Source organism: Balaenoptera acutorostrata, chromosome 7 (assembly GCF_949987535.1).
Source record: "Balaenoptera acutorostrata chromosome 7, mBalAcu1.1, whole genome shotgun sequence".
Taxonomy (NCBI): Eukaryota; Metazoa; Chordata; class Mammalia; order Artiodactyla; family Balaenopteridae; genus Balaenoptera; species Balaenoptera acutorostrata.
The window spans coordinates 81,349,656-81,376,447 of NC_080070.1; the positions used below are offsets into that span (position 1 = coordinate 81,349,656).

At 33.4% G+C, this 26,792-nt stretch overlaps 1 protein-coding gene and 1 long non-coding RNA gene across 3 annotated transcripts in view; one reads left to right on the forward strand and one right to left on the reverse strand.

Annotated features, from left to right (window-relative positions):
- SEMA3A (semaphorin 3A) overlaps positions 1-26,792 on the forward strand; it is a 495,018-nt gene that overhangs the window by 348,663 nt on the left and 119,563 nt on the right. The window lies entirely within an intron of this gene.
- Positions 14,494-26,792, reverse strand: part of LOC130708632 (uncharacterized) — a 63,801-nt gene continuing 51,502 nt past the window's right edge. The window contains exon 3 of the long non-coding RNA XR_009008907.1: positions 14,494-14,566. This is a non-coding gene — a long non-coding RNA (uncharacterized LOC130708632). The remainder of the gene's footprint in view (positions 14,567-26,792) is intronic.

Below are 26,792 nucleotides of genomic sequence, written 5' to 3' on the forward strand. Positions count from 1 at the left end.
CATCTAGGGCTCTTCAGCTTTGTAGCTACAATTCTGTTCAACTGCTACAATCAACGCCCAAGTGATCTTGGAAGCAATTTGTATTCAGAAGCAATTTATATTCAATAGAGATAAAATTGACTTTAATAAAAATATAAGAAACATTTTTCCTAAGCAAGGTTCTAACAATGGTGAGGAACATAACCACAAATGTCTGCCCTCAAAGATTTAACGTGTACATAAATATGTAACTTCAACATGATGAAACATCAGTAATAATAACAACTATACTCCAAACAACTAGTATTTACTAAGCAAGAATGATGCTCTGTACTGGCTGCTTTGAATGTATTACCTTACTCAGTGTTCACGAAATCTGATGAGGTAGGCACTCTTCACATCCTCACTGTACTGATGGAAAATTAAGGTTTTCATAGGTATTTTATAATGGGCATGAGGCAATCCTGCTATTCATTGGTTTATGTCTGAGTGGAGAACCTGCTCCTTTAAAAGGAAGTACCAGCCCGGTACAGAGCGAGAGAAGGGTTAAAATCACTAATTCTGATTTAGGGTATTAAGTCAGAGATTTTCTCATGTATTTATTTTATATCCCAAAAATACTTAATGTGTGCCTAGTTTCAACAAGGTGATAACTGTAAATAAGGGAACACTTAATGAAGTGAAGAAAGGTCATCACATGTAAGCTGAGTTTTGAAAAATGGGTGAAGTATTGATGGATGTGGAGGATCCGTTAGTAAGCCTAGAAGGATAGAATAGAAAAACAGAGACATTAAAGTCCAGTGGGGAAGTGGCAAATACCCCAGTGTGCACCTAGTACACTGATTTTCAAAAATGAGGCTGGAAAATTAGGATCAAGTTGAGTTTAGGGAAGCTAGCCAAGAGCTATACAAGATTTTAGGAAGAAACTACTGGTATTGCTATGATTGGTTCTGAAACATGTTTTTGGTGTAAATGTATGTGTGGAGGGGAGAATAGACATATAGGTACATCCATTTTGAGACTGTGGCAAAAGTTGAGTAGTGTCACATGATGAGAACCTGGACTGATAGTGAGGGAAAGATACTGAGTACTGTTTAAAGTTCTCATAACAAACAATAAGAAAATAACATCTAAATTTCATAAACCACTAGATGACGTACACTGACATGGTGATACTCTTTAAACTCCCCAGTGAAAAGATGGTTTCCCAATTGTCTGGGGACAATTAGATAAACATGTTTTGTAGCATACTGTGGCTTATGCACACTCAATTTTCACTGCTAAGTCTACAAATAAGCTGAATTTATACTGTGCATAAAACATTAAGCTACCATATGCAAAGTTATGCGAATTTCTCACCCACAGTGTATAACAAAAACATGGTTTCTCCACACTTGTAAATCCAGAGAATGCTATTTTGTGTAATGCATATGTGAAAGCAATTCAAACACACTTTGTTTAAAAAATAAAAATAAGAAAACACAAATAACCAAAAGAAACAAGATATAATATATCATACTTAGAAATAGTAATTTTTAAATGAAAAAAAATCCATGCTTTAATTTCATTACTATCTTATAGCTTTTACTGATATTGTGAAATTTTTATGTGGATGATGTATCCAATTTATCCCTTGTTATTCTGCCCAATTTCCATCCTGCTGTAACTACTCTCCATGATTTTTTCATTAATTTTGTTACTATTCATGACTCATCGTTGGCATATTTGATGGTTTTATGACTATTATAGCATGTTGTATTTATAACCCTGTGATGAAGGTGTTATCTCCATTTTTCATTTTAGGGAACTATGTCTCAGAGAGAGTCAACAATCTACCTACCATCACACACCTAGTCAATTTGTTGTCATAACCATCAATAACATACGACCTTCCTAGTGACATCAATATTAGTCTCATATTGTACCAATATTGTAGCATCCTCATTGGTAGGATGCTGTCCCATGTGCATTTTTTGGTTAGTTTTTTTTTTTCTTGTGGTAAGAATACTTAACAAGATCTGCTCTCCTAACAACTTTTTAAGTGCACAATTCTGCACTGTTAACTACAGGCACAGTGTTGTGCAGCTGATTGCTAGAACTTACTCATCTTGTGTAACTGAAACTTTATACCCATTGAGCAGCAACTCCCCATTTTCCCCACCTCCAGCTCCTGACAACCACCATTCTGTTCTCTGATTCTGTGAGTTTGACTGTTTTAGATTCCTCACATAACTGGAATCATGTAGCATTTGCCCTTCTGTGCCTGGCTTATTTTACCTAGCATAATATCCTTCAGGTTCATTGCAATATTCACAGTAGCTAAGATAGGGAAACAGCCTAAATGTCCATCAGCAGATGAATGGGTAAAGAAAATGTGGTGTCAGATGCAATGAAATATGATTAGGCCTTAAAAAAGAAGGAAATCCTGCCATATTCAATAACATGCACTATGTGTTCATTAATACTCAGGTGTAAACACTCTCAAAATAGTGAATTTCAAGGAAAATGAATTACAACTTGCGTTAGTAGGAACCTTCTTAAAAGAAGCATTAAGTTCTCGGTGCTGAAAATGTGACCGTGACTGTCAACTTGGTAAAATGGCAGTGGCAAACTCATGGTGTCCTTTAAAAGGATATGATAATAATATAATCTGGAAGTCATGTTCCAATAAAAGAAGTGCTTGGATACTCACGAAACAGTTACTTTCTGTTGCTACTAATTCCCTCTCTGTGTAAGAAAGGTGTTGAGCAAAAATAAACAAAACTTGCCTACTGGTACTTCCACTTAGACACACAGGAGAGTGCAAATATGTTTTACAATCAAAGAGAGTTGTAATTCTTTTTTTTTTTTTTATAAATTTATTTATTTATTTTTGGCTGTGTTGGGTCTTCGCTGCTGTGCGCGGGCTTTCTCTAGTTGCGGTGAGCAGGGGCTATTCTTTGTTACGGTGCGCGGGCTTCTCGTTGCAGTGGCTTCTCTTGTTGTGGAGCGCGGGCTCTAGGCGCGTGGGCTTCAGTAGTTGTGGCACGTGGGCTCAGTAGTTGTGGCACGTGGGCTCAGTAGTTGTGGCTCGCGGGCTCTGGAGCGCAGGCTCAGTAGTTGTGGCGCATGGGCTTAGTTGCTCTGCGGCATGTGGGATCTTCCCAGACCAGGGCTTGAACCCATGCCCCCTGCATTGGCTGGTGGATTCTTAAGCATTGTGCCACCAGGGAAGCCCAAGAGTTGTGATTCTTTTTTACGCAAAAGGGATAACCAGAATCTGTAGCATTAATATATAGAAATATATTTGAAATAGATTTCTTAAAATATTTTAAAAATTAATGTTTCCCAATTCTCATTCAAAGTAAGTTTAGCAATGAAACATGCCCTTTTACTATTTCTCAATATTTTGATCATGTAATAAATGTTTCAAGAACACAGAAGAATCTGGATATTACTATACATAGAATTTTAGATTAATAAACAGAAAATACTTAATTTTACATGGCACACAAATTATCAAATAACAGAAAATTGGTATAGTCTTTATTTCATTTTCCTTAATGTAAATGGACCTTATCAAGCTATCTCTGCCTATGAAGATATTGAAATATTAATGTATTTTTTTAAAAAGCTACATTCTTACTCAAAATTAATTTTGTACTTATGAGTCTTTAGAGTTTCCAGCTAGAATAAATATATTTGGATAAATATATATTTATGTGAAAGGACATCTTTTAATCATTGCCTCAAAAATTGAATGACATAGGCTTTCAACTTTCACTTAACACAATTATTTCTATCTTTGCTTATTTTACTCAGATACTTTAGTAATTTCAATCCATTCCTATAGAAATGATAGAAAATTTGATATTAGTACCTGAGTACAGTTTTGAGATTTGTATGTTTACATGCAGGAAATATATTGTTTCAAATTGTCAGAAATCAAACCACATAGAATGACTACTTTCCATTTTTATTTTATTTTATTTTTCCAGTCTGCCGTTTTAATTCGATTGTGCATCTCCGGCCACTGAAAGCAATCTCAGGAATTGCTGAGTGGTTAAAAAGGGAGTCTAATGGGATCTAAAATCAATTCACAGGTCTGTCACTGATTCATTGTGTGACTTTTGCTGCCACTGAAATGACATTAAACTGGTCTCCTCAACATTTTTATACCTCAGGATTTCTCTTGTGATAAATAAATACCTATCTAATATGCATTATGGATATATACTTTAAAAAGTAGGTTGATGATGAAGAACTACAAGACTAGCTTCTGTTTTAACAAGTTACCTCACTTGAGATTACCACACAGCTTTATACGGAGGCTAAAAGTCTGGATCTTTCTAGTGTTGCAAATGGGGTTTTGTATACAGGCGAGGGTTCAAGCTCCTTTTAAGTGCTTTTATCCTGGCAAACTTTTCTTCTTTTGATTTCTATTTTGTTGGCATTTAATAGCTGTCATACCACATATTTAAATTAACCTGGAAAGGATGGATGTTTAGTGTCCCATATTGACTTGCCCTTTGCTGGCCTAAATCTTGGAGGCAAATGGAAGATTTGCAGGGAGGAGCACCTATTCTCTGTATTATGTCATGCTAGATAGCAGTCCTAGGTACTACCTTAACACTACGTCAAATTTTTGCAAATTTTTCCTAACAACAGTATGGAATTTTTAAAAGTTCACGCTAAGATTGCACAGTCTCTTAGACATATATGAATTTTTTTCTAGAATAAGATGTAATAACTTATCTGACAGAGGAATAGGAAAATATTATACCATTGATAAGCAAAATATTTCCATTTTTACCATGCAAACGACCAGAAAACTAGACGTGAACTGACAACCCTTTGTTCATAAATTCATCAGAGGCAATCAATAGTTTCCAGTCTCCTTTTTTTTTTTAATAAATTTATTTGTTTTATTTATTTAGTTTTGGCTGTGTTGGGTCTTCATTGCTACGCGTGGGCTTCTCTCTAGTTGCAGAGAGCAGGGGATACTCTTTGCTGCGGTGCGCAGGCTTCTCATTGTGGTGCGCAACTTCTCATTGCGTGGCTTCTTCCGTTGCAGAGCACAGGCTCTAGGCGTGCAGGCTTCAGTAGTTGTGGCTCTCAGGCACTAGAGCGCAGGCTTAGTGGTTGTGGTGCACGGGCTTAGTTGCTCCGCGGCGTGTGGGATCTTCCTGGACCAGGGCTCGAACCCATGTCCCCTGCATTGGCAGGTGGATTCTCAACCACTGCGCCACCAGAGAAGCCCTCCAGGCTCTTGATTAAAATCAACTTCAGGTAAAATGAAAAAACAAAATGAAATGATGTGTTTGCCACATGGATGACAAAAAATGTAATCCCATTCACTTTTCTACCTTATACTACTAAGAGTCTGAAAATTTTAATAAGCTCCTAAGAAAGAAATGAAAAGTACTTTTCAACTGTGCTGCTAAGAAAAATATTTTGATCTGGAAGATTTTAGTACAAAAAATTAAGTTGGAAAATTTGATATACACAAGACTACTGAAGCCCAATACCATCCTAAGCAGAAAGCTCAGCAATATCTGATATCTTACTTTTTTTTGATATCTTACTTTTTAAAAAATGATGTGTCCAGAGTTAAACTGTGACCACAATTTCCATGAATTTTTGCTTAAAAATACATGTTTATAAAATACTATATCTTACAGTTACTGCATAGCTCCTCTAATTCCTATCCTTCATTTCATAATATAGGAAATTTAAACTCAGATTGCTTAAATAATATTCTCAAATCCCATGGCTACTTAGTGGTAAAAGCTGAACTTAAACTCAGCTCTCCTGACAGCCAATTCAGAGTTCTTTCCATTGCACTACATTGCCTTCACTCTCACTATCAAACATGGAAAAGGACGTGAAAGGCACAATTTTTCATTTACATCAAGCTGTTTATAAGTTTTTTTAATTAAAATAAAGTGAATAAGTAAATAACATTAGATAATTACTTTTAAAATATAGTTTTACTTTATTTTCCATGCATTCATGGTCTGATTATAAACTATATAATGTAATATCAGGGAAAAATTGTATGATTTCTTTTACAAAACAATATTTCCTTATTCAAAATGAGTCAATTGTTTCTTCAAAATAGGTAAAATTTGAATGTTGTTTCAATACTTTATACTATTTTCCTTTATTCTCATTAAGGTAGCTAGATTAAAGATGATTTCTATTAGTTGAAACAGTCAACATATATCAAATATTATCAAAGAAAATAACTGAAACATTAGGAAGGCAACCTGAACACTGTGAACACCAGAATCATGCAAAATTTCACCCACACACCTCTGCATACAATGGACAAGAACAACTAAACTCTTTGACCTCTCCTGGATGACATGAAAGAGTAAAAGGGGAAAAAAAGCAGCGTCTGTTAGAAAAAGGGTTTAATGAACAGGGTGGAGACCAGCTGAGTGTTGACATAGAGCATGAGAAAAGAAAAAGAATGCAGAAACAAATTTATTTATAGTCATAGACTTCAATAGATCCAAAGAAAGTCTGATTTAGAAAAAAGATATTAAAATAAATGCAGTTTGATTTATATGTAAAGTATTTATAATTCCTGTAGTGAGTTCTCTACAAATGTTTTCAATAGGAAATATATAAATATATATTACATACATATATAACTTTTATATATAAAACTATATATTATATATTATATATATGTGTGTTTATAACCATAGTGATGACAACATCTTAGACAAAAATGTGAAGGTGTAATATAAGGAATGTAAGTCAGTTTAAACTGCCTGAACATATATTTGTAAATATAAATTTTAGTCTATTTTTCATTTAACTTAAGGAAGTTGTGGGAAAAGTGGTTGTTTTGAAATGGATCAATTCTACAGGGATAGAATTTGCCTAGGCATTGTCCATCATTCAACTGTTGCAACTATCCAAAGCAAAAATATTTTATCAGTACTTTATAAATTTGGGCGACTTTCAGGCTTGTGAGTTTTTGTATCCCGAAGGGTGGTGGTGATGGTTTTTCTTTTTTATGATTGGCATCATATGCTGTTATAAGTATAGATTCTGCTATCATGTGATTTAGTATTTTCTAGGATTCTGACTGTTACACCAGCCGTTCCCAACCTTATGTCTGGTAGGTGACATGTACCTATGTGACCTTCTCTCCTGAGCACACCCATCATTATATGCATAAGAATATTCTGAAATATGAGCAGCTAAAAATAATGACATCAGAGCCTTAACTTTGAAAAATAATGGCATAAGAGCCTTAAACTTGAACTGGCCATAGTTTCTTTAAAATAATAATAAAGTAAAAAGAAAACTATTGAAAATGTACATATTTAAGTTCAGGGAAGGAAGCCATGTTTGAGGTTAGAGAAAGTGAATCATGGGCAAAAATGACAGGAAGCCATGATCTTAGATGTGTGAGAAAGTATTTAGGAAATATGAAAAGAAAGATACTTGCCTCTAAGATCATGCCTGTATGTAATAGACTAAGTGGACTCTTCTGCTGGACACCAGACAAGTTGTGTGAAGGTCACCATGACATACAGTTCCACTTGGTGAAATAATGCTGTTAACTCAGGTCCTGCTCCCTCCCTGCTGCTCACCACTGGGCCTGTCCAATCAGGTTATCACACTGAAGCCAGAGCAGTCTTCTCAGGAAGCAAACAGTAGCCCATCACCTCTGTTTAAAGATAGCAACTAGGAAAATCTACTTTTTGGTCTTGGTCCTTTGTATCTCAGAATCCTTTTCTGGACCTTTATCCCCTTACCCTCTACTAACATTCTGGAGTTCCTTTCGTTTTTCTGGTTCCTTTAATTCCCTGTCTCTTTTCTTTTAGGTCTTTGCACTTATTGTGCCTATTCCTTGGATCCCTTGGATATTTGCTTTAATAAATCAATCTCATCCTTCTGATTCCCAACTCAAGCATTACTTCCTTAGAGCAAGTTTCCATCACTTCTCTTGTATTGTAGATAATACTACTATTATATGTGCTCTCGTAGCAACACAGGTGAAAAGGCAGACAAACAGATGCATATATTGTGTTAAGTCCTATAATAAGGATTAGAGAAGTTTATCTGAAATAAGATATATATTTGCAGGAAGGATTCACATTATATTTTATTTTTTTATTTTTATTTATGGCTGTGTTGGGTCTTAGTTTCTGTGCGAGGGCTTTCTCTAGTTGCGGCAAGTGGGGGCCACTCTTCATCGCGGTGCGCGGGCCTCTCACTATCGCGGCCTGTCTTATCGCGGAGCACAGGCTCCAGACGCGCAGGCTCAGTAATTGTGGCTCACGGGCCCAGCCGCTCCGCGGCATGCGGGGTCCTCCCAGACCAGGGCTCGAACCCGTGTCCCCTGCATTGGCAGGCAGACTCTCAACCACTGAGCCACCAGGGAAGCCCGGATTCACATTATAAACTCTGAACTGCTAAGGGTCATTTCTTCATCTCTCAAGGGTTAATGTGATTAACAATTGTGATTCTTTTGTGCAAAAAGCCACGGGGTGTAGATCAGAATGAGGACCTGAAATAAAGACCCCCAGCCAGTTTGAACCCTTGAATAACACCAAATAGTCTCTTTTTTAAAATGTGGGTACTCCATATTTTAATACAAGCCATTTTATAAATTTGACATATATCACCATTTTCATGTCAGGAATAACCCATATTGATTAACATACAAGTATGCTGAAATTTCAGCACTTTCGGTTTTTTTTTTGTCATTGGTATAATTGTTTTATCTCTCATATGCATAAGACCCTAAGCAGAGAACAGATTTAAGTAAAATTTTCACTGTAACATTTGATCTGCAATTGAAAGTTATTCTGCTGTCAGGGCCCTTATGTAGCAAGTCAGAAAAGAAGTAGATGAAGGATACACATGACTAAACTTAAAGGAAGGAAGGGTGACTAAGAGAAGAAAGGATTGAAGTAATACGCCTCAAAATCCATTTTGTTAAAATAGGTTGAGCTAACAGTGGAATTTATTGCATAATAACAGTAATGATAATAATAATATCTATTAATTTTTATTTTGGGCCCTTTGTTTAAAATAGAATAGAAATTCATGGCAGATTTCAGTGCTCTGAATCAAGTATGACATTTAAGATTCTGTGAGTGCTGTCATTTGTAATGTAACATAACGTTTATGTTGACGTCTACATTTCTGTCCTGAAGACTAACACAGAGGAAGCAATAAATATAATTAGCAATGTAATGTTCAGCAGCAGCTTTTCCTGGCAGTGTAGGGAAGTGGGAGTTTTAAGGTGAGAGGGCCAAAGAGGCAAGGGGAGGGCAAAGGCAGAAATATGTTCACACTAACATTAAAAAGATAATAACTGAAGGTAGCATTACCAGAAAACTACACTCCATTGTTTGAGTTTCGAATTAAAGCTCTCTGAGGATAAAGGCAAATTCTATTTTGGTCAAAGAATTGCCTTTCATCTCCCCCCATCAGGATGTAATTGGCAGGAGATGACACAACCTGCTTAACAATCAGGTATTTCAGAGGTTCCCAGTTGACAGGGAGCAAGATTCCCTTGACTCCCCTTAAATGCCTTTTTTTTCCTCTTTGTGAACAGCATGTATTTGGTATCTGTAAAACATTAATTCACTAATATTCTCAGAGAGTAGACCGTGGGTTGACAAGAATTCCAACTTTAGAATTTAGCAGAGTGTACAAAGTTATGAAAAAATGTAGCCTGCATGTCTATCTCTTGGGAGAAATGAGACATTGTAATATTATGGCATTTAATTGTGTTCATAATATACTGATTTAAATTCTAGAGAAATCATCTCAGAATTCTATTGGCAGGTTAGAAAAAAAGAGTATTATAATAAAAATCACTGCCTATTTTTGACAAACTGAAAATGACAGACTCTTCTGAGTTATTAATAGATCAATAAATTTCTGGATATTCATTGTGAGGAAAGTATGAAGATATTGCCCAAAACATGGAGTCAAAGTAAAGCAGTTTTCCCTAAGCCTGACTGACTTTTTAGAGACCACTTTGGATTAACCATAGTGTTAGCTAGATTAAGGTTTAATTTTATCATTTTACCTCAAAGGGATATTGTGATCAAATGTGTTTTACCTAGTAAGGCATTCTGCCTAATAGATTCTGAATTGTACCACTAAATACTACTTATTGTAATTCTCCTCCCGTTTCCCTGGCCCAACACTCTGATGATAAGGTGTGTACTTTCAGTTTGGAGTTTTTTTATTCAGATTAGATCTGAAATATAAAACATTTTGTGTAAAAGCATACTCTTTTTATCAATCTACACAGTTTTCTACAGCACACAGTGTGACATACTTTAGACACTTGATAATATTTGTTAAGTAAATGAATAACCACTAGTAGCATAATTATCATGACATTAAAAGTATCAACTTTAAATATTCTTATTTTTAATAGGTAAACAGTTAATATCGTGCATTCAGTCCCACCTTGATTTATTTTCTTGGCTTCTAGGTGTAAGCTTAAATTCTATTTTGCATTTATTTGTTCAACTCTGTGTTGTGCGTTTCCTTTTCTTTGCATTTGGGTTAAATCTTTCCTCCTTGCAGAGAAAACATGCTATTGCCATGTTGTAGGCTATTTCTGTGCATATTTAGGCAAATCATCTGCAAACATTGTGTTACCTGTCCATTGTTTAAGGAGCAAATGTTAGCGCACACATGTTTCAGGAATGGAATGGAGGATACATCATGATTTAGCAACCGTTAGTACTCTGATTGTCAAATTCCTAAATTTTTATTAAACACACATGTTGATTTTTTCCTATGAGATAGTCCAACTGACTTATCCCCTGAACTTCCATGGTTTTGTTTTTAAAGTTCTTACCAAGTTCTTTCCAAATCAACCTTTAAATCCAAGAAGTGCATGCACTCACACCTCCACTGTAATCTAAAAAGTAAAAACAATCTTTTATAATATTTGTATTATTTTATTACTCAGAGAATATATGAGATCAAACTTCAAAATCTTTCAAATATTCACAAACATAATTCTGTTGTTTATTTCTTATAATAGGACAGATCTAACTTCAAACCCTTCCTAATATAATAATAATGAGTTTTACAAATATATTGTCCTAAGAATGAATGTTTTAAATGGCTTATTTATTTAGTCTCTATATATCTGTTAAATATTTCAAGCTTATACAGCAATTTTGCATCATCAGTACATTTCATAACCTTTAAAACTTAGTTTGATAACACAGAAGGTTTCCTTGCTAGTTCCTAAATCTAGGTATTTAAAGTAATACCCAGTATACTTAAACTATGAGTTGTTTGTATATAATAGTTTTATGTGTAAGATAAATATATATAAATATATATACCACCCTTTAGAAGCTGCATAATTATTTTTTAAAAAGTACTCATTTGTAAATTGAGCCCTATAATGAATTTACCATAAGAAATGTTAATAACTACTTTGAAGGAATGACTATGTTTCATTAGATGTATAAGTAATTTGAAATTATAACTTTATGTGATTTAGATATGTATCATTTCTGTGAAGTGATTGAAGGTTGCAGACTGTTAAATGGTTATCTTTAAAACTATAATTGCACTAAATCAGTAATTTTAGCCTTCTCTATTTTTATCTATGAAATAATATTTGCAGTCTGGTATATGTCAAAATATTAATAGTTGACAAGTTTCTGTAGATTTGTATATATGAAGTTAAAAAAATTCTTGTTGAAGAATTTACAATCAATAAGGACTTGATTTATTTTTAAAAAGGCAAAATTTGTACCAGTTATACTAATAGCAACATGTGTAGCACATATTCTTCTGCCAGTGGAGTACCAAACTGATAGCTGAACTGAGATCTTGAGATTTCTGTTCCTATTTAAGGGGAAGTATTTTACACTACTAGGAAAACATGTTGCAAAGTGGTGCTTGAGATGAGTGTTTACATATAATTTTTCACCAAATGGCATTTTTTTTCCCTAACAGCTCTAAATTGACTCATCATTGGGTCTTAGGAGAATTATAACTTCAATGCCTTTTTTACTCTTAGTATAAGCTCAAAAACTATGTAAATAACTTTAAATAACTTAAAAAAACCCTTTCCATTGTTTCAAATCCTGAAAAAAAATAGTAGCATGTAAGAACATTTAGAGCAGCAACAAAGACTTCTCACCAGCAAAAGAATAATTCTCTTATTTACTTCTAAATTCTCAAGCTAATATTTCGTATTATAGTGGTTTTCATCTTGTTGGACAGGAAGTTGGGAAAAATGAGTAGGATGGTGCATTTCGTATCATTTTTCTAAGTATGTCACATTTTATAGTCAAAGGATAATAAAATATTCTATTATCTTTAAATAGATATGAAAAATGTCTTCATAATCAGTCAGCATAAAACTCACACAGAATACACTTGTGCCATATTATGATAGTGGTAAATAAAATTGAACTAAGGAATCCTGCCTTAAATAACTTAGAATTTACTTAGAGACATGACATAAAACTGTCGAAGTCAAAAAACATATTTTCAACAGACACTTTTTTGGTGCTCATTTTATGATGATACCAACTTTATGGATTTATATAGTTGAAAGATAAATTTAACATGTTTTCTGCCCTCAGGACTGCAAGGGCATTTGGGAAAGAAATCATTTTTAACATACAACAATGACCAGTTATATACAGTTATGTACAAGGTGCCATGGAAGCCCCTATTTTGGAGTATCCAGTTTTGCCTAAGAATCTTTAAGCTAGTTCCAAAGCAGGTCAAGACAAGAATAGAGACATTTCAGAAAATGGGAGGAGCCTTGCAAGGCACAGAGGAACAAGATTAAAACAAAATGCAGAAACCTAGAGGAAGGCAAATGTTAGTAAAAGAATATAATACAATGCAGTAGATTTTCAGAGAAGAGAGGTCAGTGGTAATGAAGTGTTCATGAAAGATTTCAAGAGGATAGTAATAACAGTGCTAGCAATAAAACAACAATAATAAACTACTATTTTGAGTTACTCCTGAACACTTGTCTGTATAACTTCCATTTATCTCCCAGATCTCCACTGAGATGCCCGTCTCTAAGGGAAGCCTTCTCTGGCTACTTCATTCCCAGTCCCCACCTAAGTAAAGTCACCCTTGTATTTTTAATATATTGTCCTTTAGAAACATACATTAAAATTGCATATATATTGTATATGTGTGTGTATACATATATACATATGTATAAATAGGGAATACAGACATATGTTTAATGTCTGTATCCCCTATAACACTGTAAATGCCAGAACACTGATACTGGGTCTGTCTTATCTAGCTTTGCAACCACAGCTCTTGGCATGAGGTAGGATCATTGAAAATTAATGATTACATGTCCAAACACTGTCCCAAGTAGTTATCTTAGTTCATCACTCCAACAGTCTAACTAGGCACATGGAATTTTTTTCCATTTTATAATGAGAAAAATGGGAATTAGAGGGGTTCATTGATCTAGGGAATTCCAGAGCCATGTTTTGAACCCAGGTCTTTATATCTACTATAACGCCCTATTACAGTAGCTGTGTTAAGTTACTTGAAAGTGAATTCTGATAATGGCCTGCAAGAGTTTGGATAAAAGGATAGAACAAGGTAAATATTTTCATTACAAAAGGAAACCAGAAAAACAAAGACATGAAATTAATATCAGATGCACTATTTGGGGGTATGGAGTGGGGGTAAGAGAATATGCTGAATAAGCCATTTTGCATATTAGAAAATAGGAAGAAATAGAGTTGGACATTAGGATTAGGCCAAATTATGAGGAATCTTGAAAGAAAGTTATATGCATGAAAAAGAAAGCTACTGAGGATGGCTGAATGGGAAATTAATATGAAGAAAGCAGGTTTTATACAGCTTTAAACTGCTAGTGGAGCATGTGATAATGCAATTGGATAAAAGGGGACAGAGCATCAAAGAAATCTAGGAAGCTAAGCAGAAATCTAGTCTTGATATGATCATAGCCAACACTTAATGGTAAAGGTAGAAGAAAAAAATATAAGAGCTTTTTTGGTTAAAGGATAAACAAATTGATAATTGATAGTTAGTAAAGAATACATGAAACTGATAAACCAAAGGTATGTTCTGGGCTTTGAACATGTGTAATAATGATGATTTCCTTGATAAGATTTGGAGCATCATTAGGAACATTGGCTTGGTTATAGGATCCTGGTGTGAAGAGAGAACTTGCAGTGCTTGGTTTCCACTCTATTGAGGTTATGATTTGGATGAGACATCCAAGCAGTATGTCACTTAGGCAGATATTAAGCTGAAGGGAAAAAAGGAGTAAAATGTAGACGAGGGAGTCGCGACAGTGAAGTTTTGAGTGATGATTAAGGGGAAATAAAATATAAAAAAGCCAAAGACTAAACTTTAATGAAAGTACTTTTGGTCAAGCTAGGTAAGAAATGATGAAGAAAGAGGAAATAGATAGGGGAACAGACACAGAACAGAGTCAAAACAGAAAATCTTACCTTGTAATAGGCACTCAGAATTTCCATAGTCAATGAAAATGCCAAGGAACAACAACAACAAAAAGCCTTGGGAAAACTCCAGGGGAGTTGGAACAAGAAAGTCATTGGTGTTTATGGCCCTGTAAATAGAAGAGTGGGAATGGAATTCAGAATAAAATGTTAATGTGGAAGGGATTGTTGAGAACAAGGGATAAGAATAAAACAATTTACATGTGAAATTTGGAATATGTGAAAGGAATCAAATTCAAGACAGTGTCAGTCAACAAGAAAAACAAATTGTGCAGCCAGCCAAATTTATCTTTATGTGTCTAAAATATATTTCCCAATTAATCCTTGGGAAAAAACAAAACTTATCTCTTTTTCTCAGGTCTATCATGTGTTACACAGGCCCCTGGTTATCATTTTGAACATGTGAAGAAACAAGTTAAGACAACTTGTGGTAGAACAAGATTAGAAATAATAGTTCCTTGTTCCCAGAAATTTTTCTCAGTATACAAACCACAACTTTTTTGGTATGAATTTTTACAATCACACATTTCATGTGGCAAATACCTGAACAGTTAAGCCTATCTTCTACTATAATACCTTGGCCATGAACATAATTATTGTGAATTCCAGCTCTGTTAATTATTAGTGGTACCCCCTGGAGCATAGGCATTCTCCTTAACTGTCAAGTGAATAAAATAATACCTGCCTCCTAGCAAGTTTGTGGGGAATATAAATGTGATTTGAAAATAACAATAATAAATCTAATAGCAAAGAGTTTATATGGTCCAGTCACATAGGAGAAAACAGCCTTAGGTGAAAGTCAGAGTCACACAACTACAGAGCAGCAGAGCCTGGGCTCAAACCCAGGTGCTCTAATCCCAGAGACTGTGAAAGTAGCCGGCACAGGACTCGCATCTTCCTATGTTCTCAGCTTGTGCTGCTGTAATTTAATGCTAGGATCAGAGAGAGGGTAGGCAAAGGGGACCGTGGTAATAGTAATTGTAGTAGCCACATCAGTAGCAGCAGGCTTTGATGATCACCCTTCGGTTCTGCAAAGTGATCACACAGAGCACCTACAATTTATAATAGCTATAGAGGCAGGAAAACAGTAAAAACAGCATTGCTCTGGCCTCTTCCCTGATTCTGTGTGGCACCTATGTTTGGGCACTGAAGCAATTATAAAGTGCCAAACAACAACAAGATGGGAAAAATAAAACCAAAAAATTAGTGGAAGGTGAGCAGTCTGGTTTGATTATACATTTAAGGTTCAGTTGTACTTCCCTCTTCCAAAATATTGTATGTGTCAGAGCTTCTGACTCACAACAGTCATGTCTTCATGATAATCCACTCATACGCATCTTTTCCATTTTAACTCTTTTATTTTTAAAAGTGCAAAGGGGATGCAAAATAGAGGATGGCTTCATTTACTTTTAAAAGATTAAAGAAGATACAAAAAATTAGAGTAATATAAGGGTATACTTAAGATAAAATTAATTTTATGGTATAAATAGCTCAACAAATTTATTTCATGTTTTCTAATTATTTTTTCTCTGTTAAATATTTTTGGAATTTTATCTACAAAAAATTCCAGATTTCAAATTTTCCATTTGTGCTACAGTTTATAACTTTAGCACATGATTCAGGATATTCCTCAACTTAGTTCCTATCGTATTTTCTCCTTTCTTGATCTTGCAGCAGTTTTCCATTTCCATCTGTGCTCACTCACTGCCCTCATCTCAGCCCACCAGTTACTTTTCCCCCCCCAGAACAGTGTCTTAAGATTTTACAATCAGTTTCAAAGCTCTGTGTAATGTGATATCCTCCTACATCTATGTTCTCATTTCCTAGACACCCCCTCTCATCCTCCCTTTGCTCCTCCTAAACTTCAGTACAGTCCATTCGTGCAGTTAGCCAAAAAAAAAAAAAAAAATTCCATATGTAGCATCCTCCCTCACTAATACTGACATATTCTTATCCTTTATTCTTCACATCCCTTGAGAAACCCACATGGTTAGGCATCACATTTCATAGGCTTTTTTAGGTTTCAACATACTGTAACTTTATTTTTCCTAATGGCATTGTCTTTGACAATGTATAATATCAGTGAATAGTGACTCACAAGCAGGTTTACAGAATATTGGACAGTCTGTATCTATAAAGACAAAAGTAATTCACCTACTGTTGAGGACAGATTCCTACTTCATTTTGCTCATATTCAGAAATTTTGACTTAAGATATGGGATATATGAAGCAAATGGGTGCTGTGGCTTTTTATTAACCAGCTGGAAAGCTGCCTAGTTTTCCATTTTTCCTTATGCGTACTACCTTGGCATTAGCAAAATTTGAGTGTCTTCAAATAAGGGGGAGCTAGATTTCTAATACATGCCATATCTGGGAGCATAAATTTAAATGATAGGAGACTATGCTCAAATTTCAGAAATGTTTAAAAACCACAAAATAACTCTCTAAAAAACAGTATCTCGCCTCTTTTGGGAGGACTTTTTATAGTACCACATAGATAAGCAACAGTTGTACTGCTAACTATTTAAGATACTAAATTAATTTTGCCCCCATATCCTTGATATTCCAAATTAGCTATGAGGCATTCTAAGCAAAATGGGTTTAAGGGATTATTTTATGATTTGTGGAAAATTGGAATAACCAGATCATGCCATAAGCAATTTCATCTGAATTTTTATACATTTATTCTCAACTCACTGTCTCAATTCAGCTCTCCAGAGAGCTGATTGGTCCCTTTAATGTTTCAGATTTTCTGAGTGAAAATTTATAAAGAAACATGTACAGAATTACAATTCATTAATCAGACATAATTTCCCTACTGTGTTATTTTATTATCTAACCTAATTTTAGGATTATTTTCAAATATAGTGTAAATATCATTTATCTTATAGCTACTTGATCATTTGTTCAAAGTATGTACAATAATTCCAAAAACTGCATTGAAACAATAACCAGGTCATCATTTTCCCGGTCTTTACGATTATTTTTTTTTAAATCATTTTAAAGCATCAAAAGAAATAAATAAATAACACTTAGGGACTTGGAAGAGATAAATTAAGAACTGTAGCAAAACTGAATGATTCTATAAAATTAAATCTGACTCAAAAATCAAGCCATTAAACGTGTAACCAACTGAAATTTCATTGAAATGGTTGGTGGTTCTAAGCCTACTCTACACCCACCACTTGTATGATCACTGATGCTCAGCCAAGCAGAAATCTGGACTTGAAACAGGCCAACAAAAATAAACATAAGATAATTAGTAATGGCACTTGAAATGTAGCTTGTATTGTATATAGAATAATGTCTTTTACAGAATTAACTATGGATTTAAGAATAAATGTTGTAACAGTAACACACAAAGGTGGCCATGGAAAGAGGCAGAATTATTTGGTGGAAAGGTTCTAAAACTGAGATACTAAATAATCAGTTATTCTCTCTGAACTTCAGTGTTTTTATTTATTTTGATGGATTGCATAAAATAGTAATATTAATAAATCTAGACTATCTAGAGGCCATGGTTATCCCTTATTTGAGTCAGTCATCATTTTGGTTTTATTTACATTTATTACATACAATACTAAAGAAGTATGTATTTTTAAATAAATGTGGTTTCAAATTATTTAGTTAATTACATTTGTATTTAGTTGATTATATTAGTAAATATCAGTAAAAACATACATATAGTAAATAGATATGGTGAACCATCTCTTATAAAATGATCATAATTTAATGCCCTTCAATATAAATATAGAAAATGTTATCAGAAATTGGTTTATTTACCAAAATAATTTTAAGTGATTAGATTTCAATCAAATTTGGACCTCCTTCACATTTTGACATTCTTTTTTTTTTTTTTTTTTTTTAATTGTATAGCTACTTTATTTATTTATTTATTTATTTTTGGCTGTGTTGGGTCTTCGGTTCGTGCGAGGGCTTTCTCTAGTTGCGGCAAGTGGGGGCCACTCTTCATCGCGGTGCGGGGACCGCTCTTCATCGCGGTGCGCGGGCCTTTCACTATCGCGGCCCCTCCCGTTGCGGGGCACAGGCTCCAGACGCGCAGGCTCAGTAGTTGTGGCTCACGGGCCCAGCTGCTCCGTGGCATGTGGGATCTTCCCAGACCAGGGCTCGAACCCGTGTCCCCTGCATTAGCAGGCAGATTCTCAACCACTGCGCCACCAGGGAAGCCCCTTGACATTCTTTATAAATGTTTTTATATGTTTCTGTGAAGTCGTATCCTACTGATTAAATACTAATATCAAATTTTAAGGATGAAACCTCTCTTTTGATTATAACTATAATGACACAGTAATGAATAGCACTAGCAATTGGCATTATATATTATTTAAATGATCCTGTACACTTCAGACAGGATTTGACTATGTACTTTTAGGTATGGATGACTACTCTGAGAGCATGCCACCTGCAATGTTTTAATACAGCCAAAATTTAGGTTTTCTATCCATGTGCAGATTTTGGATGGCTTGAATTTCTTGTTAGACTTCATAACTGGTTGATATAGGAATTCCTTGAGCTCAAAAGCTAATACCACTATGGACTTTGCCTGTAGAATTTTTTATAATCAAGATGCTCCTAGATTTTCCTTGGTCATATCTTAAAAAGGACCTCAGGACTAAATTCTTACAAGATTTAATATAGTATAACCTTTTCTTTTTAAATTAAGGAACACCACTTGTATGCAAGATTAAAAATAAAGATGACCAAAAAAAAGTATTTCTTTTTCAAATAGTCTTTTCTTTATTTAGTAATACAGGATTCTTCAATGATGACAATAATATTAGAAATTACCTAAATTTCCACTCCACAGTGTACCGACTGCCATTTTCATTATCTTTTACACTCTTTTGTTATCATCTTGAGTTCTTTCCACTCTCCCCTTCCTGCTGCTCATCCTTGTTATATAGCTTTGTATCTAGAATTCAGCCCAAATAAATAATTCACAATTTGAAAATGAATGAAACATATGTAACATGTTCTAGTCTTTCAAGAGCGTATACTTCTTGCCTCTCTATACATCTCTTCATTTTGAATTTGTATACTACAAAGTATGTAGGAATATATGTCATAACTTACAGTATTCAATTTTATACTACTAGTATTTATTTATTTTATTTTATACTGCTAGTATTTAGTATTTATTTCATACTGCTCTCAGTCTTTATGTGTTACTATTCTCTCCACATCTAAAATTTTACAATTCTTAATGACAGGGATTAAAATATATTTTTTAAGAGTAATAAATGGGCATTAACAATGGGCTAGTGCTATTCATTACTGTTGGCATACAACAGTAGCATGGATAATTAAGATAATGATAAAATAATTTTAAGGAAGCAGCATCAAACCAAAACTACAAAGGCAAACTGAAAAGCTACCCCAAAAGGTAGACTCCTTTTTTAAGTATTTTTCTTCTACCACCATGGGGCAAGCCATCCTCAATCTTGCTCTCAATGTTAGAAAGAAAAAACAAGGAAGAGGGCAGAAATTAGAACAGAGAACCTTTAGTCAATCTCATAATTGAAAATGAAAAAAAGTATTTTGGTCTCTTAACCTTTAAAATATACAATATAGTTTGTGTGCATCTATATGTTTAAAAAATTGTAAACCCAGTATCATGGTTAAGAAGTACCTTAAAATATATATAATATTAAGTTATATATGTATTTATATGTAATATATAATATATGAGATCAAATATATAGAATATATGCAAATGTGTTTATATGTACATATATGCATTCATATTTATAACTACATATCCATGTAAATATAATTAGTCTAGCATAACTTTTTTATGCTATCTGCATATTTCCAGTTTTTCCTTTTGTATATATATGTATATACATATATAAAAACATATGTATATGTTTAGGGGCTTTCTAACTGTAATTATGTATATTACCCATCAGTATTGATCAAACATAGGTTTGGAAAATATTGACAATTTAAAAAAATTTAACAATGCCAAGACACTTAGAAAATACAATTTTGCTAAATTTTTCTTTCCTGTTATTCCCACATCAGTTCATTGTTCAGGTTGGTTCATTCTTCTAATTATGCCACAAATATATCATGTGCTTTCTTCAACTTATTAAAAATATCTGTTCATTTTGAATTTGTATACTACAAAGTATGTAGGAATATATGTCATATCTTACAGTATTCAATTTTATACTACTCTCGGTCTTTATGTGTTACTATTCTCTCCACACCTAAAATTTTACAGTTCTTAATGACAGGGATTAAAATATATTATTTTAAGAGTAATAAATGGGCATCAACAAGCTGAGCAAGATACTAATTGAGCTTTCAACTACTCTTAAAATAATTTATAATGATGACTTATTATGTTTTCTGTAATTGAAAATGTCATCTACAATGACATAAATGTCCAGTCCATGCAAGTGGTAATTTTAGGTGTAAGGTATGATTTTCAACAGCAAACATTCTAGTTAATAAACCAAGTAGAGAAAAGTGAGTTCCACTGGCTTCAAAGAAGATGGTAGTAACTATGAGTTCCTTATATAAGGAACTAAATTCTGGCAAAAACTGAATGAGCTTGGAAGAAGACCCTGAGCATCAGAAGAGACTGCAGCCCCAGCTGACATCTTGATTTCAGCCTTATGAGATCCCAAGCAGAGGTTCCTGCTAAACTTTGACCAGACTTCTGACCCACAGAAACTGGGCTATAATAGGTGTTGTTTTAAGCCACTAAGTTTGTGGTATTTGCTGCACAGCAATAGAAAACTCATATAGGTAGATAGATAAGAAATATTCCTTAAGAATATGTATTTCTAAAGTAGTGTGATTGATGTTCTTGTAGCAACCTAATGTAGGGGCTTTTAGATTTCAGGCTAGAAAAGGATGCTTTTTACCAGTGGTAAAAATGATCTTTACCAGTGGCAGAAGAGTAAGTAATACAACGATGATTGGAATATTTGACAGAAATTGAGGGTCTAGCATTTTAGATGGTAGGAAAGGATCAATATTATATAGTGATTCTAGCTATCGGACCTACCAGGGCAGATGTGAATGTACAGGAAGGAAGTACATTTTTATACAAGAAGGTAGCATAGAAGTCTTACTGAAGAGGGAACTTCTTGAAATCTGTGTATATGTGAATTACAGATACAGTGAAAGATTCACAGTAGAGACTTATCATAGACGTCAGGACAAGATAATAAGATGGACTTAGAAAGCTTAAAGAAGAAGATCTGTGTTATAAAATTAGCCCAGGTTCTAGAATGTGGTAGAAAGGCTCAACAGTAACTGAAGACAAAATGAGGTTATTTTTTGGATAAAAGATCATTTCCTAAAACAATTGGTTTAGGAATCCACATGGAATTCCTGGTTAGGAATTTTCTAGTTGGGAAAAACAAAGTCCAAGAAAACTGCCATACAGCTTATCAAATTTTATAAAAGACAGCTGTAACAAAATGTAGTTCTTAAATGAAATTATAATATAAAATTTATGTAATTAGAAATTCTTAAGAAACACAGAGAGGACAGGGTGCACAGCCTCAGACCCATGCAAGCAGAATTTTGGAGCTGAGTTCCTTGCGTAAAACCAGGAGCTGTGAAAGACAGATGCACCTATCAATGAAAAATGGAATAAAAATGTATTGCTCACCAGCCAGAGGAAGCAGCAATAAATGGATATGATATATTCTAAGGTTCTTGCATTGTCTGGAAAGTAATAAGTTAGTCATAAAAAAATAAAAATAAAAATAAACCAAGTAAAAATGCTTGATTTGTTCTAGGTTGTGTAATTATAATTGTTTATTTGATAACAAAATAATCTTGCTTAATAACCAGAAACTGACTTCTACCAGTGAGAGAGATACATTTATAAATAATACAGGTGTTCACTATAGTAGATTAGAAATAATGACCCAAAAGTCAACTCAACATGTGATGTAGAATGTCTTCCTCGTCATTAATTTGAAAGCAAAATAAGCCACCCAATATCTGGGTACTTCTCTAAGGACTACTCTGCCTGTATTTTGCAGTAGTTAACCTCACAGCCTTAAAGATCAAGTCTTATGAATTCTGGATAATTTAGGTATAAATATTTGGAACAGTTAATTCTTTCTAAATAAAACAGAGACATTGTTAAACAGCAGTGCATGTATAGATTTATTTAATTATATAAAAAGAATGAGTGAAGAGCTATGGAGATTTATGATACTATGACAATTTGAATTTCACATCACTTTGAAGTTCCCATTAACTTCTGTGTATAGCCATGATTAATAGCTAAACTTTATTTGAAGTAAATCTGAAAAATGGAGACAATAAGATGATAATGCAATGTAGTTTTTGGTAATTAAGTAATTCACAATGCTTTATAGGGGTTGCAAACTTAAATACCTACGGTACCATGCAGGTGACATAAAAAGATGAAAATGGAAACACACAAAAAGTGGGGAGCAATGGAAACGTTGAATTGTCCTATGAAAAGTTCTAAGTCTCATGAAAAGGCTTTCATGTTAAAGATTTCAAAACCGCATGTCAACTAAATAAAGCATGTCTCTGGGCCAGATTCAGTTCATGCACTGCCAATTTGAAAGTTTACTTAAGATATAGTAACCCTGGGGTTTTTGGGGGGTTTTGTTTTTAATACATGGGCTGCATGATCATTGTATACAATATTAAAAGTAGATAAAAACAATATATATAGAAAAAATACCTAAATAACAAACTAGATATTCAATATTTTGATGAATTTTCTTCAAGTTTTTTTTTCCATGTATCTTACGTAGTTGTTGTATTACTACATATTGCTTCCACAATGACTTAACAAAGGTATTAATTCTAGATATTATAACATTTAATATAAACATTTATTTTAATATCTGTATCATAATATGTTTTGTAGATAGGTCATAGTTTACTACCCTCCTCTTATTGGCATTTAAATTTTTTTTCAGTCTTCTAAATACCATGGTGAACCTCTTCTCGCTTTAATTTTTAAATTTTTATTTTCATTTGTATATTTTTCCAAAAGTAAAATAATCAAGTTAAAGTATATGGACATTTTTAAAGAGCTTTCTAATTCCCAAATTATTCTTTAAAATTTATGTTCTTCCCAAGAATTGACAGGATTGTCTCTTTCCTAAAATACCTTTGCCAAAAATAAAAATTATTTTTGTAATCTTTGCTAATTTGCTAAAAGAAAATCGTATATTTATGTCATATGATTATAACAACACTTGAATGACAAAGCTTTGCTAAAACAAAGCTTGGTATAAATAAAATGTTAGTTCTTTTGGCCTCATTGCTTCCCAGATGGTATCTATGAAAAAATCCTGAAATGTAAAGAAACCATATGAGTAGATTCCAGTACTTCTTACAGAACATATGCTGCTTTCTATTGACATATTTACATTTAGATTGATAAAATTCCCCAGTGGTGTCTAATCATGGATGTGACAAACACTTTATAAAAAGAAGTGGTTAAAAATAATAGGTGTACTTTCACAGTTTAGGATAAAAAACACTGATGCTTTGTGAAATTATAGCATGGCAAATACAAAATAACTGTGTTTTGGACATAGAAGACTTAAAATGCACATGGAAAGATCAAGTGAATTGTTCCATTATTTTGCTTTTTGGGGACTTTTGATTTGCTCTTTGACTGAGCTCACTTTACCAGGTCTCACTGGGGCAAAATATTTTAGAGTAAATTGTTCATGTTCTGGAATTTCTCATTCTAGCCAAGATAAAATTTTCCCTCTCATTGTTATATACCTTGGGAGTTAACAGGCATTCATAGCTGAATGATTAAACCATGACAGGTATGAGATATCTGCATAAACTCAAATTAAGCTCCTATTAAAAACATAATCTGCATGAAGTATGAACACATATGCTTTCTGTTTTCCTTGGTTTATACCATTAATTTTAATGATGACAAAAAGCAGATGAATTATATCACTGATGTTTGTTTGAGGAACCCAGATAAATTCGGATCCCTTAAATTTAGAGGGCAAATCCTATTTAATCCAGCTGTAAGAAGTGTATGTTGTTACTGGGTGGACAATGAATACAGTGATGCTAATTTCTCACGGACGTGGAAACAAAGTAATTTCATATATTTTTCTGCAAATAAAGTTAGAATTATGTTAGTTTTTTTCTACTTGTCGTTACTGTATTAGAGTATAATGTGGGGACTATATTAAATACAGTGTTATCTGTCATGGTCAATTCAGTTAAGATTAATTCAGGACCTAATGTATGCTTGAAATACAAGGAAAACAGTTGAGTTAAGAGATATTATTATAACACTTTGTGTATGATGTGTATTTATAAAGTAACACGGTGTGCAAATCAAACACAAAAAATAAGGTTTTTAGAATCCCTCCATTTATTACTGGTTATGGAAATTGTTTACCTGGCTCTGCTATATACTATGTGACCTTAGGCAAGTCATTTTTTCTCAGTCTTTGTTACTTCATCTGTAAAATTAGTGTTATCACACTATGTACTTCAAGGGGTATTGTAATGATAAAAAAGTAAATACCTATAAAGCACTTAGGAGAGTGTGCTTGGCTAATATTTGCTTAACACATATTAGCTATTACATTATCATAGATAATGAGTTATCAACATGCTATCATAATAAAGATGTACCGATAATAGTGAATTTAGGATAATTAAAATTATAATGAACTAAATTTCTATATGGTTTAAGTATGCTTTCCTATGTTAATTCGCATATCTCATTGAATCCTTGAGGCAATTATGTGGAGTATTTTCATTTCAATTATGTGGAGTATTTTCATAGATAAGAATGTTGACACATCAAAGAGATTTTTGAAACTTGTTTTAGAGCTTACAATCAATAATAGATAGGCACAAGGGGTTATATAATCTAGATTTTATAATTATTAAACAATAATATTTTTGACCACATCTACCTTCAAATTCAAATAACAACAACAAAAAATCTGGGTCGCAGAAAAGCCATATAATCTCTGGAGACAAATTTTAGAGGTAAGATTTCCGCTTTACTAAAGCGGAAAAACAGACTTAAAGCTTGAACAGACTATAGAAATTGAAATCAATGATTTTAACCATTCCTACTTACATTTAATCTAGAGATGAACTTTATAGAAATGTTGTGTACCCTGGTGATATTATCCGTCTTCCTATTTTGGATCCTCAGAATTCCTCAGGAACAGAAATTATATTCAGTGAAAAAAGTCTGCATAGATGTAACTAGAAAGGGATCACATATCATGAATATTAAATTGGACTATATTTTATATATAAAATATATTTTATATATTTTATATATAACTGGAATATTTTTATTTAATTTAGTAGATAACATACATTTTTGTCAAAACAATTATCATATAATTGGCTTTTGCTGAGAAAAATTTACTTTCCAAAGTGTATATTTGAAAAGTATTGGCAATTATTGAATAAGCATAATTATAATTATTGACTCCAAACATTTTAGCATCAAATGACTACATTTGGGATTTAAAACCAAATCTTGTAATTATTGTACAGCTATAACTACTCAAAAATATTAATTATCAATAATATGAGAAGAAGGTATTAGTATACTCAGTTCTAAAAATACAGCTTTTCCTTGAGCTTATCTTTCACTGAGATTCTTTTTCAATTAGCAGTCAGTCATTTACTTGCAGCAATGTTTTATTAGATTGTAGAGAAAAATAAAATTCTAATGTAGTATGGCTGCAATCATAGTGAAATCAAAGACAGGACTAATATAATCAGGGCAGAAAATTATACTTGCTTTATTCACATAGCACTACTTTTTAAATTTCCCAGCCCTCAGTGACAGATACCAGGGTTACATTTCTTTTGTATCTTCCCACAATGTATATTGTTAAATAACTCTTTCTGACAGGCTAATTTTTATGAAGTTTATTATTCGTAATTGCTCTTATATTCTTTTGAAGAGCCAAGGCCTCTTAATAGCTCTCAATTTTGAAATAACCATGGAAAATGGAAGATTTCATACAGGCCAGGAAACCAAGTTTGAATGATTAGAATAGCAGAGGGATTGGGGCTGAAGTTCAATAGCTGAATTTATAAAAATAAATGAATACCAAATAATAGTATGTAGAGAATGAAAACGAAAATGGGTTTTAAAAGTCTGGATAATCCCTGTATTATGTTCAAGGACAGAGCCAAAGAACAACAGAAGCAAATGTCCAAATTCAGAGGGATAGGATGAGAGAATCATACCAAGTTAGAAATGGAAAGGTCTTTGTAGAATAGCTGATTTGGAAACTCTTGCCATGACTACATAAAGTCAATAAACCCTAAAGATTGCTT